This window comes from Balaenoptera physalus (assembly GCF_965194825.1).
Source record: "Balaenoptera physalus genome assembly, chromosome: 2".
Lineage (NCBI taxonomy): Eukaryota > Metazoa > Chordata > Mammalia > Artiodactyla > Balaenopteridae > Balaenoptera > Balaenoptera physalus.
The window spans coordinates 14,425,687-14,445,458 of NC_138883.1; the positions used below are offsets into that span (position 1 = coordinate 14,425,687).

Consider the following 19,772-nt stretch of genomic DNA (forward strand, 5'->3'; position numbering starts at 1 on the left):
AAGAAAATATGAAATATATCTGTATCTGTATGCATACAATGGAATATTATTCAGCCATAAAAAAAGAAGAAAAGCTGCCACTTGTGACGATATAGATGGATCTTGAGAGCACTATGCCAAGTGAAATAAATCGTACAGAGAGAGACAAATACTGTACTGATTTTCAGCCTTTTTTCTTTTCTAATACTTATAAGACTATAAGTGTCATCTAAGCCCTGCTTTAGCTGCATCTCACAGGTTTTGGTATGTCTTGTCTTCATTAATATTTTGTTCAAAATATTTTCTAATTTCTGTTGTACTTTCTTCTTTGACACATGGGCTGTACAGAAATGAGTTGTTAAATTTTCAAAAGATGTGGCATTTCTAGTTTTTTTTTTTTTTTTAATTATTTATTTATTTTATTTATGGCTGTGTTAGGTCTTCGTTTCTGTGCGAGGGCTTTCTCTAGTTGCGGCAAGTGGGGGCCACTCTTCATCGCGGTGCGCGGGCCTCTCACTATCGCGGCCTCTCTTGTTGCGGGGCACAGGCTCCAGACGCGCAGGCTCAGTAATTGTGGCTCACGGGCCTAGTTGCTCCACGGTATGTGGGATCTTCCCAGACCAGGGCTCGAACCCGTGTCCCCTGCATTGGCAGGCAGGCTCTCAACCACTGCGCCACCAGGGAAGCCCAGCATTTCTAGTTTTTGTTATTGATTTCTAGCTAATTCCACTGGTCAGAGGACTTATTTTTAATGTTTTCAAATCCTTGAATCAATTCGCTTTTAAGCCCTTCAGTTCTCTAGTGAACAAATACATCTTCCCATGTATTTAAATAAGTTTTAAGTATAATTAAGTAAACTCTATAATCTGATGTCTTAAGTCTCTTAAATGTTTCAATAGTATTTGTAAACTCGAATTTCAACTCAAAATCGTAAGTCTAAACCAACTTGTATTTTTTAAAAATATTTATTTATTTATTAATTTTGGCTGTGTTTAGTTGCCGCATGCGGGATCTTTTGTTGCGGTGTGCGGGCTTCTCGTTGAGGCACACGAGCTTCTCTCTAGTTGTGGCGCGCGGGCTCCGGAGTGCGCGGGCTCAGTAGTTGCGGTGCTCGGGCTCTCTAGTTGTGGCGTGCGTGCTTAGTTGCCCCGCAGCATGTGGTATCTCAGTTCCCCAACCAGGGCTCGAACCCATATCCCCTGCATTGGAAGGCAGATTCTTAACCACTGGACCACCAGGGAATCCCCCAACTTGTATTTTAAATTGGAATCACAAAGTGAATCTGTTAATCAGTCTAAAGCTGTGCTGTCTAAAGTCACCAGCACATGTGACTACTTAAATTTAATTTTAACTAATCAAAATTTAATAAGGTTAAAAATTCAGTTCCTCACTGGATAGCCATATCCAGTAGCCATATTTCAAGTGTGCAATAACTACCTATGATTGGTGGCCGCCATGTTGAACCGCGCCAAAGAGAACATTTCCATCATTGCACAGAGTTCTGTTGGACAGCACTCCCTAGACACTCCTGTAGTGTGCTGGCCAGCCTCTGGACTGGCCGCCCCAGGGCCCTGATCCTGGTCCAGTCAGGTGACAGAATCCTGTGGTGATTTATGCGAACATCATCCCACACAAGGGAGCTACTGTGGGGACTCCTTAGAAAGGGATTGAGGGAGATAAAAACATTCCGAGGCAAACTCCTGCTCACCCTTCAAGGCCCCATGCCAACCTCACGTCCTGTATGACAACTAACTCCTAACCCCTTAGGAGATGAGTCATACTTTCTTCTGGACCCACTCCCACAGCAGTCACTTCAGAGCTCTCCTCACACTGTAGTGTGGTCGCTGCACTTCCATTCCGCCTCCAGCTTTGGACTACGAGCTTCCCGAAGCCAGGACCATTTTTTATCTTTGTGTCTTTAGTGTCTGGCGCCGTGCCTGTGCAAGACGGGTTTGCATACATTGCTGAATGAGAGGGAAGTTTCTCTGAGAGGCAGAGCTAAGAATCCGAAGATGTGAATTCCCCTCTCCACTCAGTGTTTGAATGATGCTCCTTGACAAGTCAAACACTTTTCTTGGGCCTCAGTTTCCTCTTCCTCATCAATTTCAAGGAGGAGGTTGACTTAGACAAGATTGCTCATTGCCTGTTAGACGTAAATAAGTGTTATATGAACAAAGGGTGCCGTGGCCAAGGAAGCTCAGGAAATACTTGGTCAAGCATGACAAATGGGTGTTTTCTTACTGTAGGAGTTCACAGAAACTTTAAAATGCTGAAGTCCATTATGGCACTCCAAGGAATGGGTAGAATGCAGAGTTTCTCAGACTTATTTGATGGACCGTGTAATTCTGTGTTTGTGTGTGTGTGTGTGTTTATGTGCACGTGAGGATATAGAGAGAGCCGTCTTAAAGAACTAATGTTCCATGGATTATACTTTGGGAAATGATTGATTAGCTGTCTCTAAGCGATCTTCCAGTTCGATGTTTTTATGTCTTATGAACATGCTGCCATCTTACCGTCCCTGGTACCTAACTTGACTGGTGGTGTGACTGTAAACTCATAAGCCACACACTTAACTTTCCACTCCCTCTTCCCCTGCTTCCTCATCTCCCCTTGCACCCCTGCCCCACCCAAGTGAAGACACTGAGCAACTCGACTTGAAACACCCGGAAGGAAGGGCCTGGGGTGCACCCACTTAACTTCAGACCTCAGATAGTGAGGTCATGTCAGAGCTGATCTAAGAGCAGCTGCCTTGAAAACTGAAGCCTAAGACAGAATGATTTTATTTTAATTTAAATTGATTTTCTCAGCTCTATCATGTTTCTTTCATGATATCATGGAGGTAACTGTTTAGTATATCTAATCTTAGCCATAACTTAATATACCAGGCTTTCATGCCCAGGAATTGTTAAAGCAGCAACAGATTATTAATGTTATGTTAATAAGAAAGCAATAATGAAATATTATACAGAGTTCCTATTCCATATATTAGTAATGAAGACCTTTTGTGTTTTTGTGGACCTGATACTTTACACTGTGGTTGCCAAAAAGATTAGAAAATGTTTTTGCCTTCTCAGCAAAAAGGCCCCAGATTAGGCTACGTGACTAGAAAATATTTGCAACAGGTAACAAAAATGGCCATGGGCATTGTGAGACAGGAGGCAATGAACTTATTTTAATCTGAGGTGCCAGGAATAGCAACATTCTTGTTGCTCAGGAGTGAAACGAACAGTTTATCAGCTGCCTTGGAAATAACAAAGTAGAAAACAACAGTGTTACCACAAAGCTCAGTCCTGTGATAAATTGCCACACGGACTGGAACGTACCAGCACTGATGGTAGAAACCAGTGTTTAGTAGATGCCTGCCATTGGCTGACACTGCTGTCAGCACTTCACACGCACTGTCACAGATAATTCTTGTGGCAACTCTAAGACAGAGGCATTATCCTTATTGTCAAGACGGGGAATAAGCACAGAGGAGTGAAGGTCAGTGGCAGACCTGGGATATGAACCCGGACAGCCTGTCTTCTGAGCCCGCCCTTATAACCACAACGCTGAGAATGGAGACCCCTGGCCTTTCGGGTCTGAGCCCTGGGTTAGGGAGGCACCGCAGGCCTCTGGCCTATCCAGAAGAGCTTCACGTATTTCCACTAACGCACTCATTTGCCTGCACCTCCAAGGTTACCTCGGGTGTCACAGTGCCCCCCTGGGCAGACTGTGATTTGGTATGGGTGTAGCAGGCCAGACAGATCTCCCATCACTCTGTGACTCTCCAATGGAGGTGACCACAGCCACCCGCTCATCAGAAAGTCCACTTGGTTCTTCGTGGAGCCAGTATCACCTGAGGACTGGTGACTTGTAAACACGTGCACACACACACACCCGACCTCTCCTCCTGCCCCACACACACGCACGCGTCCTCCAACCCCGCGGTCAGCCCTGCACTGCCCTCAGTCGTGTGGTTCTCTCTGCACTCCCAGCAGTTTCTTGAAGGAGACAGGCCTCCTCTGTGCTCTGTTGGCCTTTGTTCCAAGAACATGGGCTGCGTGTTCATCCCCTCCTGTGCCCAGTCTTATACTCAGGTGGGTGAGACGTACCTGGGTGTGAGGCCCCCCTCACATCATGAGGAGGAAGAGGTTGTGTAACCTGTGGATTCCAAGACCCCAAACTTCACGTCGCCATCTTGGCTTCTTCCTCCGCCATCGTTGGGCTTTGGCCAGACACATAGAAATTCTGAAAAGCGAAATGCCATTTTCTTCAATCACGTGATTTTTGAAAATGGGAGAAATAATACGACGTTGACTTAGCCAATGCCCTTTCTGTGCAGATACGAGGTTCATTGTAACTGTGATTTAAATACTAATTATATGCCAGTTTTAGTTTAAAGTTTTTTGTGTTTGTTCTTTTGCAGAAGCAGTCAGGGGAGTGACTAAAAGCTTATTCATTCCCAGGGTTTTTATTTTGGAAATGAACATGCTGGCACAATTTTAATTGGGTTTTAGTTGTTGTTGTTTTAATTCTCACAGTGATGGCTTGGCTATGTCTTTTGGGACTGCAGAGGGAAACTGGCATCTGGTGTTTGAGGATTCCAGGGATTTGCACCATATTTATGTGTAATAACTCTACAGTAAATAAACAGAATGAATAATTAAGTGAATAATGAGTTTCTCAGAAAAGAAGACTCCTCTTAAAACTGCAACAGAAATTCTCACGTGTGTCCCACCCTCCCTCCTGTGTGGTGATTCCACGCTGCTCTCACTGTGTCAGTGTCCCGTGGAAACCAGCAAGGACATTTTCCAAGCGGAAATCAAGCATGCGGTTAATCAAGCATGCCCTTTTTTATCATGGTTTGATACAAACAAGATATTTTCTTCCAATTGCAAGGATATTGGATTTATGTCTCTTAGAATTATCTTTTTTTTTACCCTAGAGAGAGTTATTTGCCTCTTTAAAAATAAAATCCATGAGATTAAATTTCACTGAACAGTGTTGCTCTGAGGGACTAAAAGCTTGAAATTCCAGGAATTTGCTGTATCTAGTGAAATTACATAAATGCGTGTTAATACTCATATTAGTCAGGACAAGGTGCCCTTGCTTCCAGACGCGGCCCAGGCCCAAAGTGAATCTTTCCAAAGGTAAAACCACTGTGTAATTACTGTTTCTTCTCCATGTGTGTTCGTCCACTCACTCGTATGTTTTTACTTGTCCATTCATTCATGCCCCAAGTATTTACTGAGCACCTACTATATGCCAGGCACTGTGCCAGGCTCTGGCGATACCATGGTGGGCAAAACCAGACCCAGTTCCTGTCCTTACAGAGCTTGCATTCTTATCAGGGAGACAGCAATCAAATAATGAAATGAAAGTTAAGTTGCAACTAATTTTGACAACTGACTTTAACTATGACAGCTTCTATGAAAGAAAGGGTTAGTCTGCTCAGGCTGCCATAACAAAATACTGCAAACCGGGTGGCTTAAAAAGCAGGGATTTATTGCCTCACACTTCCGGAGACTAGAAGTCCAAGACCAAGGTTTTAGCAGATCTAGTTTCATCTGAGGCCTGTGTCCTTGGCTTGCAGATGGCGGACTTCTCGTCGTGTCCTCACACGGTCTTTCCTGTGTGTGCGTGCGTGTCTGTGTCCAAATCTCCTCTTCCTACAAGGACACCAGTCGGATTGGATTAGGGGCCACCCTAACAGCCTCATTTTAACTGAATCACCTCTCTAAAGGCCCTATCTCCAAACAGTCACATTCGGAGTACTGGGAGTTAGAGCTTCAACATATGAATTTTGGGGGACACGATTCAGCCATAACAGAGAGTCATCTGGTTCAGACGGAGATGTTAATGGGGAAGGGTCAGATATTAATGGGTACCCAAGCAGAGACATAGGGTGGGCTTGCTGAGGATTAAATGGGAATCTAAAGGATGATTAAGAGCTAACTAAACACAGTGGAGGGGAAGGGCATTCCAGGAAGAGGGAAGGGCACTGCCAAGCCTCCCGGTGGGAGGGGCATGGCAGGGAGCAGAGACCAAGGGGAGGCAACCATGGTGGCTGAGGAGCTGTGAGACACGGCATGGGGCGAGGATGACGCTGACATTGTCAGTGGGGACAGCCAGGCCATGCAGGGCCCTCTAAACCAGGGCAGGGAATTTTGTCTTTTTCTCGAGAGCAATGGGAGACCATCGGAGGTTTTTAGTGAGGGCAGAGGTGGAATGACCAGATTTGCCTTTGGAAATTATCAGTCTGGCCGCGGTGTGGACAACGGATGTGAGGGGTTCTGGAGTGCATTCTGGAAGAGTGCTGGATACAGGAGAATGCTGCAGGCATCCAAGCAAGAAATGAAAGGGGCTTGTATTCAGGAGGTGGGGTGGGATCAGAAAGAAACAAGTGGATCTGATAGATCAATGGGGACAGTGGGTTAAATTTGGTGGCACTGGATGGCAAGAGTGGATATGCTGGGCACTGGGTGAGGGAGAAGATGACAAGGCTGTCTCCTTAACTGGAGATGTCTGCCTTCTGTAACTGGGTTACCTAGGTGCAAGTCAGTGGGATGGAGAGCATCAGAAGAGGCTCATGTTAGAATTGACTTTTGATCATATTGACATCAGTAGACACCAAAGGCCCCATGGGTCCTCAGCACAGATACCTCTTTCCCCTGCACATGCTGTTCTGCCTTGAACACTCTTTCCTGCTTATGCTTCACCACCCACCCACCCTTCATGGCTCAACCCAAGGGTCAACTTCCTCAGCAGCAAGGCCTTCCTGAATTCCTCAGACTAGGCTACATGTCCCTTTTACATACTCTTGTAACACCTATACTTTTTCTTCAAAGCAGTTGTTAACGGTTAAAAGTACATAATTATGTGTTTAAATTCTGTTTCTCCCCCTAGAATATAAAGTTTGTGAAGGTCAAGAGCATTTCTGCCTAATTAGTGCAGCAGACTGGTAGTTCTAGAGCCAGACCCTCTGGGTTCAAATCTCGACTCCCCTACTTCCTAGTGATGTGATCTTGGACAGTGTGTTTCATCTCACTGCACCTGAGTTGCTTTGAATGTTAAGTGTGGAATATGATGGTACATCCTTCATAGAAGCGTATGATGGATGATTAAATGAGTTAATTAGCATAAAGTGTTAATAACAGTGTTTGACATAGAGTAAGTACTCAATAAATGTTAGCTCTTATTATTGTTCATCACTGTACCCCTAAGTATTTGATGGACAGATGATCAGATAGATGGCTATAGACCGATGCATGGGTGGATTGAAGAATGGAAGGATAAGTAAGGTGGAAAAGCAAGGAAGCTCAAATGGGTATTGTGGAAAGAGGGACTGGCCCATACTTCAAGACATAGTTAAATTCCAAGATATTGGGTCCCATTAAGATAAACTTCTCCTGTATGGTTACTTTCAGGCAGGGCCTCAAAGAATCTCCATCAATACCTAAATAGGCATTTCTCCAAAGAAGACATACAAATGGTCAATAGGCACATGAAAAGATGCTCAACATCGCTAATTATTAGAAAAATACAAATCAAATCTACGAGGTACCACCTCACACTGGTCAGAATAGCCATCATTTAAAAGTCTACAAATAACAAATGCTGGAGAGGGTGTGGAGGAAAGGGAACCCTCCTACGCTATTGGTGGGAATGTAAACTGGTGCAGCCACTATGGAAAACAGTATGGAGATTCCTCAAAAAACTAAAAATAGAGTTGCCATATGATCCAGCAATTTCAACCCTGGGCATATATCGAGACCAAACTATATCTCAAAAAGATACATGCACGCCAATGTTCATAGCAGCACTATTCACAATAGGCAAGACATGGAAACAACCCAAATGTCCATCAACAGATGAATGGATAAAGAAGATGTGGTACATATATACAATGGAATACTACTCAGCCATAAAAAAGAATGGAATAATGCCATTTGCAGCAACATGGATGGATGTAGAGATTATCATACTAAGTGAAGTAAGTCAGAAAAAGAACAAATACCATATGATATCACATATGTGGACTCTAAAATACGACACAAATGAACTTATCTACAAAACAGAAAGAGACTCACAGACATAGAGAGCAGACTTGTGGTTGCCAAGGAAGGGTGAGGGGGGATGGAGTGGGAGTTTGGGATTAGCAGATGTAAACTATTATATATATGTATAACTGAATCACTTTGCTGTATACCAGAAACTAACACAACACTGTAAAGCAACTGTCCTTTAATAAAATACATTAAAAAATTAAATTAAAAAAAAAAGAATCTCCAGCAAGCCTTATTCAGTGATAAACCTAAGTATTTGTTTCTTGATTTCAACAGAGGAAAAAAAAATCACCACAACCCAACTATCCCCTCCTTAATTAAACTAACAGTACATTTCCTAACTTAACTGTAAAAAATGTTTAAAGGTATAATAACTAAGTTTAATGTGATTTTAACGCTAAATTGATTCATTGATTTATTCATTCTTATGTTCCTCCCTCAGACACGTATGGGCTTCCTACCACGTGTCAGATGCTGTGATAGGTACGGGTGGTTACCAAGTCACATAACCTATTGTCCCTATTCTCAAGGAGCCTAAGACTCCTAATAAACTTTATAAAGAGATTTCAGATAAATATTTATACTCGATATACCTGATCAAAACAAAGCAAATACAGCAGCAGAAGCTGTTTTATAAACAGGGGGCCACAGATGATGAAGGATCATCTTCACTCTATTGTTCACCCCAGCTCAGCCCTGTCTTCAGTAATGAAGCCTCCAGCAGAGGCTGCTCAGTCCCAGCTGGAAGGTATTTGCATTGCTGTCGCTCTATTTATGACAGCAACTCATGTCTGGTATTTTTCTTTTTGCCCAGAGGATTCTCTTTCTGTAATTTATTACAGAATTCAAGGCCATTTCATTAGGAGGAAATGTGCCATATCATTATTATAACAACTCTCCCTATTTTTGTTCAATTTTGAAACTGACAGTCTAAAGACTATTTTTAGCTCAGTCATGTGCAGATTATTTGTTTCCTTATTATGAGAACTTTTTTCCGTCGGACTAGTTAACATGAATTTTATGCTTACATATTATGTCACATGCTCCAATTCAATTTATTTTAAAGCAGATTCTTTGGGGGGAAACTGTAAAGCTAATTTGAATTGATTCTTTAGAGATTCCATTTTAAATGAAGTGCTATAAAATTGGCAGACAAAGTGAAAAAATGCAATTGAATTCTCTTCTTCAGCTACTCATCGGATTCAGAAATCTTTTTGACGGTGCCAAGGGTTTTGATATAATGTTTTACGCAATTTTCCTAACATTTATCTCAAACTCCACTGCCTTTATTTTGGTTGTTCGACTCAAAATGATTTCCTGATATTTCCATAGATAAAAGCAGAGTTCTTGCTAAAGGAGATATTTGGTGCTCTGATACGAACTTCTTACCATCTACAGTGGTGCCCGTCTATAAAACATCTGCTGTAAAGCGGGTATTTTAATTCCAGAGTGAATACTGAACATTTGTGGACAAACTTTCTGAGAGACGTGTGGAATAAAACTGCATCTCCAACTTCCTCCTGTTTGGCCCCAATTTATATTTCTGCCTTTCATATTTGATGGATTTACAGCTTGAGGATAGCGTGAGAATAATAGGCAAGATGCCTGATGGCTTAATTTCCTGTGCTCCACGGGCCCGAGAAGAGACCATTGTTCGTCAGGGCAGGGGGCTCCGTGCTAATCAGAAACAGCCGTCACTGGTGGGGAAAGGCACCCCAGGATTGGTCCATCTGATTGCACTGGATGATTTATATCCGATTATTAACAATCGAATGGAAAATACATAGCAAACACATGTCTACAATTTCACCTTGAGACACACGTGTTTTCCTTGATGTGCTTTTAAAAGGGAGTTTTATTTCACACTCATCTTTTGCCCCAAATTCCCTAAATCGCATCCGTCATTTCTATTGGTCCAGCTAGTGGGCTAAGAGGCAGACTCGTGGAGGGCCCTCGCCCAGTTTTGCCCTGCTCCCATTGACTGCAGCCTCGAGTACTTGGAGTTCCTCCCCTGAACTCAGGCTGGTCTTGAAAGAAGCAAATCACTGCTGCATGTGTTTTTGTTCTGATTACAAAGAAGATAATTGTGGGAAGTGAGAGCACCTGTTAGGCTCCGGGGGAAGAAGCAGGCCCAGGGCCAACTCCTCTATCACAGACACAATGCTTAGGGCTCCCCCTTCCTTGCAGGGGCCCACAAAAGCTCTAATTTTAGTTAAAATGAGTATAAAAATGAATATCTAATAATAAATCCAGCCTACATAGTATTTGTTTTTATACCAAAATAGCCTTTGCATATCATCTTTTATTTTTTATCGAGGAAGGGGCGCACGAACGTCATAATGCAGCCCTGAGCGGAACAGCCCTGAGGAACACGAGCTAAGGGCCTGACTGCGGGGTTACACCGTGACCGTGGGAGCTGGCGGCGAGGTCTCAAGGAGTCTCTGAGTCATACGCCTCTGCGTGTGAAAGTGGGCCTGAAGTTGCTGTAGGTCACAAGGCCGGAAATTGGGAAGGAAACATGGATATGACGACAGTGGTCTCAACCCCGGGGTGATTTGCCCCCCAGGAGACATTCAGCAAAGCCTAGAGACAGCTTGGGTTCTCACAACTGCCGTTGAGTGTCGCTACCGGCATCTAGCGGGTAGAGGCCAGGGATGCACAGGACACCCCACGATGCACAGGACAGCCCCACACAACAAAGAATCATCTGGCTGAAAACAGCATCAGTGCTGAGGCTGAGAAACCTCAAGGTTAAGGTAAAGAAAGGCTGGGACCTGCGAGGCTGGCTGGAGCCCATGTTTGTCTCCCACAGCGTCCAAGCTCCATGCAGGGTGACCCACGGAAGCTGCTGGCGCCCTGTGCTGTGCAGCTAGGCTTGCACTTGGCCGAGGACTTGGAAAATCTGAAAGAGGAGGCTGGGCATTGGCTGAGAGGCTGCAGGCCGCTGCCCCCTGCAACAGGGGAGCAGCAGAAGAGCTGCGGCCCCGCGAGCTGCGGCAATGCGCGGTGCCCTGCACCGACCTTCAGAGTGTAAAGGCTGCTGCTTCACCACCGTCTTCTGGACCTCATGCTCACTTCTCTCGTGGCCAAGCCCGGCGCGGAGCCACATGGGGAGCGGCACGCTACGAAATGTAGTTCCCGCTTAGCTCAGTTGCCCTGGTAACGCACCTCCAAGGTGGACCATGTGGAGCTCCGCTCACCAGCACTTTTCACTTAGGATGCGGCTTTTCCCCACCTCACTCCCAGCCTTGCATGCACTTCAAGGAGACTTGGCATTTCAACTGTTTTAATCTGCAAACAGCTGGTGTGCTTTAGATGGAGAGTTGTGCATCCACATCTGTCCTTTCCTTCAGGAACAGAGTCATGGCTGGACACACAGCTGCCTGGATGGACTACATGTCCCAGAGGCCCCTGCAGGTGTAGCTGTGACGTTAAGTACTGACCACAGGGCTCTGAGGGAGGTAGTTGTGCCAGCTCCCGAGCCAGGCCTTCAGACACTGGCTGTGCACTCCTCCGCGTGCTCTACCCATTTCCAGCTGGAACCCAGAGGTGGGGGCAGTCAGCTTCAACCGCGCAAGGACAAGAGCAGAGCAGCAAGACGGGAAGATTCTGGAGGCTTTGCGGTCCAGAGAATCTTTAAGCATCCTTTTTCTTAAGGAGTTCTGAGTGAGCAGATTAGTCACTTAGGTTGCAGATAAGAGTCAACTCAAATCCACTGAAGCAGCAAAATGAGTATATTTGCTCACGTAATTGGGAAGTCTGGGGTAAGAATTTCAGGCATAGCTGGATCTAGGGGTTCAAACGATGTCATTAGGGCTCTCCATCTCTCAGTCTGGGCTTTCTGCAGAAGTCCAGGGAAGATGGCCTTCAGAAATTCCAGGCTTAAAATCTCCTTATAGCTCATGACCCAGGAGAAGACAGGAGCTTCTCTCTTCCAACATATGTTTTTAATTATGCAGAACAAATGCTGGATGGTCCTGCTGGGATCACAGGCTCACCCTTGAACTCATTGCTCTGAACCCCAGAAGGAGATTGGAATGAATCTGTAAAATCACTGCCTGCAACAGTTTACTTGAGAAGTTAACCAACATTACCAGGAGTGAAGACAGCGCCAAAGAGGGGGTAAAGTCAGGAAATATAAGTTGGGGTTCAGAGGATGGAAAATCATGCTCACTGGGGGGAGTTTGGAAAGGCTTCACAGCAGAGGTGGGATTTGAATTGGGCCTTGAAAGACTTAGAGCTTAAAAATGCATAAAGAAGAAAATACTGTGCTTTCTTCTCTGACCATTTTCAAAGGCTCAGGCAAGCTCAGTAGCACTGTGGGATGGAAAGGATCCTGTTGTTTTTCTTTCCTCTGCCATTGGTTCGGGATGAGAAGTGCTTCCCTTTGAGCACTGAATCCTTCCAGAGGTGGACAAACATGGGGAAGAGTCTGGTTGCCAGGACACACATCTCCAGCCCAGGCACTCTCATGTAGAGCAAGAAGAAACGTCGTGCTTCTCTGTAACCTGAAGAAAGGATGGTGAGTGTAATTGGCAGTTCCCTTAATCAGTCCAGAAGGGCTTGTTATATAAATAAATGATTCAGATATGAAGTGACTTACCATAGGAAACAGGAATTTCTCCTTTTCGTTTTTCATATTCCTGGAATGCTTTCTTTTACGTTTGCAGTGGAATAGGCTTGTAATTTTACTACACACTTATTATTTCCGAAACTATCTAGTGTTAGGATTTTACAAATACATTTTTATGCAGTTTCAAATAGCTTAGTGATTTTCCAATTAATCAGGCAACCAGAGCCTGTGGCTCATTTCTTTAGGACAGGGGTCAGTTATCTGGGATGGAGATGCCCCTTTGGCCAACCGGGGTGCTATTGGCTGGCTTCAGGAGTATGGCAGCTGGCTGGACCTTAAAAGGTGGTGGTTGTGGCAGTGATGATGGTGATGATGATGATGATAGCAACTATTGATCATACAGGTGATGCAGCCAGGATATGAACACCACTCTCCCCTGTTCTAAGGAGACTGCCATACCGTCTTTCCTAGAGAATCGAGGTACCTTTAGTTTGTTTGATGGCTGCAAGAGCATCCAGGGATTTATCATTTCCTAGTTGTTTGATGATGAAATGATTTCTTTAGGTACAAAGCTCTTTTCATTGATTGTACCTTCATGCAGGGAGTGGAGATGTAGCCATATTTGCTTTAAGCTTAGTCCCTCTGGATCAGTTTGTCCTTAGAGCACCTTGGAAGCAGTTCAGAAGCTCAGCATCTGTTATCTGTCCCCTTAGGGGGCAGGGACCACAACACTCCTGTGGGACTACAATGAGTCCTAAAGAAGGATTCCTGACTTCAGGTGGGTGCAGCCACATAACCAGTTTAACTTAACTGGATTGATTTGACTGGTGGGGTGGATCATATTAGTCCTCAATCATTTACTCACCCTTTCAATCCCCGCCCATTGCCATGTGACTTGCAGTGTCTCTTATGGTTGGAGCATACTTCTCCACCCCCTTGATATTGGGCTTGGTGCCATGACTTGCTTTGTCATGGGAAAAATGAGATGCAAGCAGGAGAAATTGAGTGACAGGTAAGGGTAGAGGTTATAGCAGACTTCACTCTTACTCTTGATCATTTGTTCTTCTCTGTCTACCATTAGAAAGGCATAACCCCAACAGGCACTGCTCTTTCAGCCCAGGTTCTCACATGGAATGAGAGTGAGAAATACATATTTGTTGTTGTAAGCCCCTGAAATGTTAGGGTTGTTTGTTACAACAACATAACCAAATGAAAGCTGACTGATACAAATGGTCATTTATTGTCCTACACAGTTCAATGAAATAGTCCAACTAGATATATGTGTATATGTGTATCTATATAGTTGAACTATTTTATATAGTATCGGTAGATACATGGATATAGACTGAGGTTGTGACAGGTCTATCCAAGAAAAACTAATTCTAAGAAAACTAATGAACTACAGTCAGGTTAAACGAACTATAACAAGAAGCCACTTTTGCATATGAAACTTGTAAGAGCTATAAATATAATTGTATTGGAGAGAGAGCACTGCAATCAGGCGTTCGTGGACATTGTTAACTGGGGTATAAATTAGTATAACAGTGCTGGAGATGGATTCAGACGTAGTACTAGTAATAATAATAGATGACATTTATAGAATGCTTTTATGTGCAAGGCACTACTATTTGAAGTCTTATTAACCTTACTTGAATTAATGAAATTGGTTTACATGTACTAGCTCACTTAATCCTCATAACAACCTTGTCAGGAGAGGTATTATTATTAAACAATATATTTTAAAAGGCTAAAAAATTTGAGCACAGATGTGTGTTCTTTGACCCACATGTGGGAATTTATCCTAAGGAAATAATTAAAGATGGGGTATAAAGTTTTAATGTAAGAATGTTGATGGCAGCATGGTTTATAATTATGAAACTAGGAAGCAATATAAATATCCAAAAGATGGGGATCTTTTAAGTAAATTGAGCCATTTAAAAGTGATATAAAAATGTAGCATGGACATGAAAGGACCTTTATATTAAGTAAATGGTGTAGCTTGTAATAGTGCAGTCCTGTGTTGTCTGGTACAGTCGCCACGAGCCACATAAGCACTTGAAATGTGGCTAGTCTGAACTGAGATGTGCTGTAAGTAAAGGCTTAGTATGGAAAAAAAAGGAATATAGACTATCTCATTAATAATTTTTACATTGATTGCAATGTTGAAATAATATTTTGGACATGCTATTCAAATTTATTTCACCTGCCTCTTGGTACATTTTAAATATTTATTTACTTTTATTTTTAAAAAGAACAATTGTATATGTTTAAGGTATACAACATAATGTTTTGATACATATACAGAGTGAAATTACTACAGTCAAGCTAATTAACGTATCCATATCCTCACATAATTTCTTTGTGTGGTGAAAGTACAAATCTATTCTCTTAACGAATTTCCAGTACACAGTACAGCATTATTAACTATAGTCATCATACTGTACATTAGATCTCTAACTTCATTCATCCTACACAACTGCAACTTTGTACCCTCTCTCCGACATCTCCCCATTTCCCCCATCTCCCCACCCTTGGTAACTACCGTTCTACTCCCTGCATCTATGTATTTGACTTCTTTTAGATTCCGCATATAAATAAGGTTGTGCAGTATTTTTCTTTTGGGGTCTGGATTATTTCACTTAGCAAAATGTCTTCCAGGTTCATCCATGTTGTTTCAAATGGCAAGGTCTCATTTTTTTAAGGCTGGCTAATAGTCCATTGTTTATATATACTACAATTTCTTTATCCATTCATCTGTCAATGGACATTTGGATTGCTTCCATATTTTGGCTATCGTGAATAACGCTGCAATGAACGTGAGAGCACAGATATCTCCTTGAAGTACCAATGATTTCATTTCCTATTACATAAGTTTAGAAGAGGGATTGCTGGATCATATGGTAGTTCTATTTTTAACTTTTTGAGGAACCTCCATACTGTTGTCCATAGTGGCTGCATCAATTTCATGCCCACTAACAGGGCACAAGGGTTTCCTTTTCTCCACACCCTCACCAGCACTTAGCTTTGCTTTTTCATTATAGCTATCCTAACAGGTGTGAGGTGATATCTCATTGTGGTTTTGATTTGCATTTCCCTGATGATTAACGTCAAGCACATTTTCACGTCCCTATTGGTTATTTTTATGTCTTCTTTGGAAAAATGTCTATTCAGATCCCTGGTCCATTTTTTAGTCAGGTTGTTTCTTTCTCTATTGAGTTGTCTTTGTACTTTAAAAAACTCTGGGTACCAGAAAAACTTAAAATTTCATGTGTGGTTCACATCTATTTTAGGCTTTGCAGTCCACACAGTCTCTGTAACAACTACGCAGCTGCTGTTTAAGGCAAAAGCAGCCAGAGAAAACATGTAAATGGATGGATGTCTTGTGTTCCAATAAAAGTTTATTTATAAAAACAGGCAGCTAACCAGCAGGGGCTTTAATCTGCCGAACCCTGGTCCAGACCAGTGTTCCTTAACCTTGGCCCTCTTGACCTTTGGGGCTAGACAGTCAGTTGATGTGGGACTGGCCTGTGCGTTGTAGGATGTGTAGCGGCATCCCTGGCCTCTACCCTAGATGCCAGTAGCACCACTTGCCTCACTTTTGACAACCGAAATGTCTCCAGACGTTGCTAAATGTCCTCTGAGAGGAGGACAGAAATCTCCCTGTTGAAGAACCATTGGTCTAGCCTATATGATTTTATTTTCATGGAAACAAAAATTGTATGCATGTCTAGGTGTTCTGGAAGGGTACACACCCAAGGTGGTGGGATTACACTTTCCCCCGTCTCTTTGCTTTTCTGTGTTTTCTAAATTAAGCATATGTTACTTATTTAATATGTAAACACACACACACTTGTGTAGAAAAAGAAAGCAAAAATGACAAAGAGAAAATAAGATGACAGAAAGAAATCTACGTGTAGGAAAGAAAGAGCAGGTAGAGAGAGAATGCAACCTTGTCCCCAAAGGACAAGTTCTCCACCTGATCAGGCCTTCGAGTACCACCCAAGATGTGACATCCACACCATGGATGTGTGTGGGCTGACAGACCAATCTCCGTGTTGACAGTTTGAAAAGATGAATCTGCCACATGCAGTAGGCAGGCATTTGCGTGGGGCAGTGTAAGTATTTACCAAAGAGAAACAGACTTGATTTTGATTTACACGTGACACCTCCTCGGATTTAAGGCATACTGGGACCTCCACAACTGGAACCTCGAAGGGGAAGGAGAAACAAGGGATTAGACAACATATCAGAATAAAACAGAAAGCTGACTCTGTACAGCTACTTCTCACAAAGGCCCGGGTAGTAGCATTTTAGCAACTAAAAATCAGTGCCAATCTACTGATATTTAAAATTCAGTAATCATAATCACAATCATAGGTAACATTTACTTTGTGCTTACCACATGCTAGGCAGTATGCAAGCAGATCTTCGTGGTTGTCTCATTTAATTTTCCATAAAATTTTTCCAAGCTTCGCGTGGTGGCTGCTGTTCTTATGACAGTTTTACAGATGTGGAAACTGAGGGTCAGAGACAGTAAGTTATTGGCCCAAGTCACCCAGCTGGCAAGAGGTGGGATGGAGACCGTGGTGCGTGTTCTCTGAGCTGAGAGGTCCCTCCCCTCTCAAAGCTGGTGATCTAAGCTACAAGGCTGCACATTTCCCCTTGGGATTCAAGTTCTCATTTTGAATGAAAAAAATATGGATTCCCTCAGAATTTCGTTTTTACCAGATCAGTCTTTGTGAGGAGGAAAAGATTTTGTTCACCCTCATCATTGGTGGGAAGCTGATAAGCATGTCAAGTTCAAGTACAGTTTGAACAATTTAATGGGGAGATGGGGGGAGGTGAGGCAATGGTCCAGGCAGGAAGTGATACTGAAAGTCCCATCCATGACCTGGTACTGGGATGTGGGTATTTCTCTTCCATCCAAAGAGGACCCTGATGGGATCTAATGGGGGATCTCTTTCATCCAAAGAGGGCCCTGGCCTATGTCTGGAGAGATGGAGGGCACGGCAAAGAGAGGGACCAGACTCCTGAGGGAGGGCATTGGCAGTATCTAGACAGGGCACTATCATGGGGGAGGAGTTCAGGTCCACGCCCATCCCATCTCCCCACCCCAACTCCGCCTCCGGTCAGAGTCTCTAGGTACAGGTATAACAGGAGGAAAAACTGAAGTTAGAGATAGAGTGCTCTTCTCCTCAAGCAAATTCAGAGTCACAGCCATCATTACCACGTCCTCAACTTGCTCCCCCATTCCAATCCCCTTAAACATCTTCAGCGCCCCACTGTCCTCCCTTCCTGTCTCTGATGAAGCTTAGTTCCTGTTCCCATCCCTTGATGTCCTGGATCCCAGCCCCTCCTACCTCTCCTGAAACTGAATCCCACCCCTCATCCCATCTCCTGCCTAGAAAACAACGCCCTCCCATAATAACCCAATATCCCCGTAAGAAATTAACTTCCTTGTTTGTTTGTTTATATTTGTTGTTTATATTATTGTTTGTTTATGTATGAGAGAAAAGTAGGATTGTAGATACGGTTCTTCAGAAAGCAGACTTCGAGACAGATATTTATTAGGGAGCACTTGTGGGAACAACACCTGTAAGAGAGTGAAGGAAAGATTGGACAGTAAAAGAAGCTGAAGTTCAAAGCAGTTGCAAAAGAGGCCTCAGCCCATCCCATGGGGAACTCTGAACGCGGGATGGCCCTTCAGAGATGTCTTGAATTAAGGCAAGGGGCTGAGTGCCTTAGTCCTTTGGGTGTCTTGGCAACACATCACAGCATCCACTACAAATGCACTGAAGGATTTTGGCTGATTGTGGTGAGACTCTTGGGGTGGCTGAGTGACTACCTTCAGGGTCAGATACTTAATCTCTGAGACCCAGAACCTGAATTTTCTTTATGTGTCCATAGATAATTGGCATCTCCATGACAAGGTCACACTAACTAAATTCAGACAAGACTAATGAATACACAGCAAATTGATTTGTTTACAGTGAGACCATCCTTTTGCAGTGATCAAAATATTTGTGTTCTTTATCTCTAACACCCCTTTTCCCAGGTTCAAGTTGAAACAGGAAGTAATTGGGCTCCAAGAAATCTCTCTGTAACAAGAAAAATTGAAGGCATTCAATTATTCTTCTTCCAGAGATGGGATGAGTAAGATGCCAGAAATGTTTGTGACATGATGAAGACAGAATATGTTTCTTTTCTCAACAAGAAAAAAGAGAAGTCTAGGAAAAGAGATACAAGAAAAGCATGATCCAAAAAGAGGCAAACTAAAATGAACCATGATTTTGAGTCATTGATGGAGTGTAATGAAAGAGAATCAGACCAAGCTACTGGGAACACTCTCCCTAAGTCACCCAAGAGTTGTGACATTGGACCCAAAAAGAAGAAATGTGGTGCCGACACAGTCCTTGGCTCTCCAGGGAACAGCATCTACCTACTCAAAATAATTTGGTTTTTTAATTTATTTTTGGCTGCATTGGGTCTTTGTTGCTGCGCACGGGCTTTCTCTAGTTGCGGCGAGTGGGGGCTACTCTTCGTTGCGTTGCGTGGGCTTCACATTGCAGTGGCTTCTCTTGTTGTGGAGCATGGGCTCTAGGTGCGCGCGCTTCAGTAGTTGTGAAACGTGGGCTCAGTAGTTGTGGCTTGCGGGCTGTAGAGCGCAGGCTCAGTAGTTGTGGTGCACGGGCTTAGTTGCTCTGCGGCACATGGGATCTTCCCAAACCAGGGCTTGAACCCGTGTCCCCTGCATTGGCAGGCGGATTCTTAACCACTGCGCCACCAGGGAAGCCCTACTCAAAATAATTTAAATGCAGTTTTTTGGTTTTCAACTCAGAATTAACCGGCAGACCAAGCAGAGAGGACTTATGGTTACAGAACAGAATGTAATGCTGTCAATTAGAACAATGGAAATGCATAGATCAAACTGACAGAAGTTGAAAGAGGAAAGCGGGGGAGCTGGTATCTTCATCTCACACTGTGTGGAGTTAAGAAATACTGTGTCAAGTTCATGGAATGAGAAATAGAATTTTAAGTACATTAAAGTATACTTTTATAAAAGTAACCCAAAAAAGAATTTAAAATAATACTGAGACTACCAAACTTTGGAAGGGAGAAGGGGCAGTAAAAGCAGAGTAAGTAAACTTTCACCTTCTGTTGTTGATAGGTAA

General features: G+C 43.4%; 1 protein-coding gene across 7 annotated transcripts in view; it reads left to right on the forward strand.

The window, feature by feature from the left end:
- The window catches only part of EFCAB11 (EF-hand calcium binding domain 11), a 228,639-nt gene that overhangs the window by 151,782 nt on the left and 57,085 nt on the right, over positions 1-19,772 (forward strand). The window lies entirely within an intron of this gene.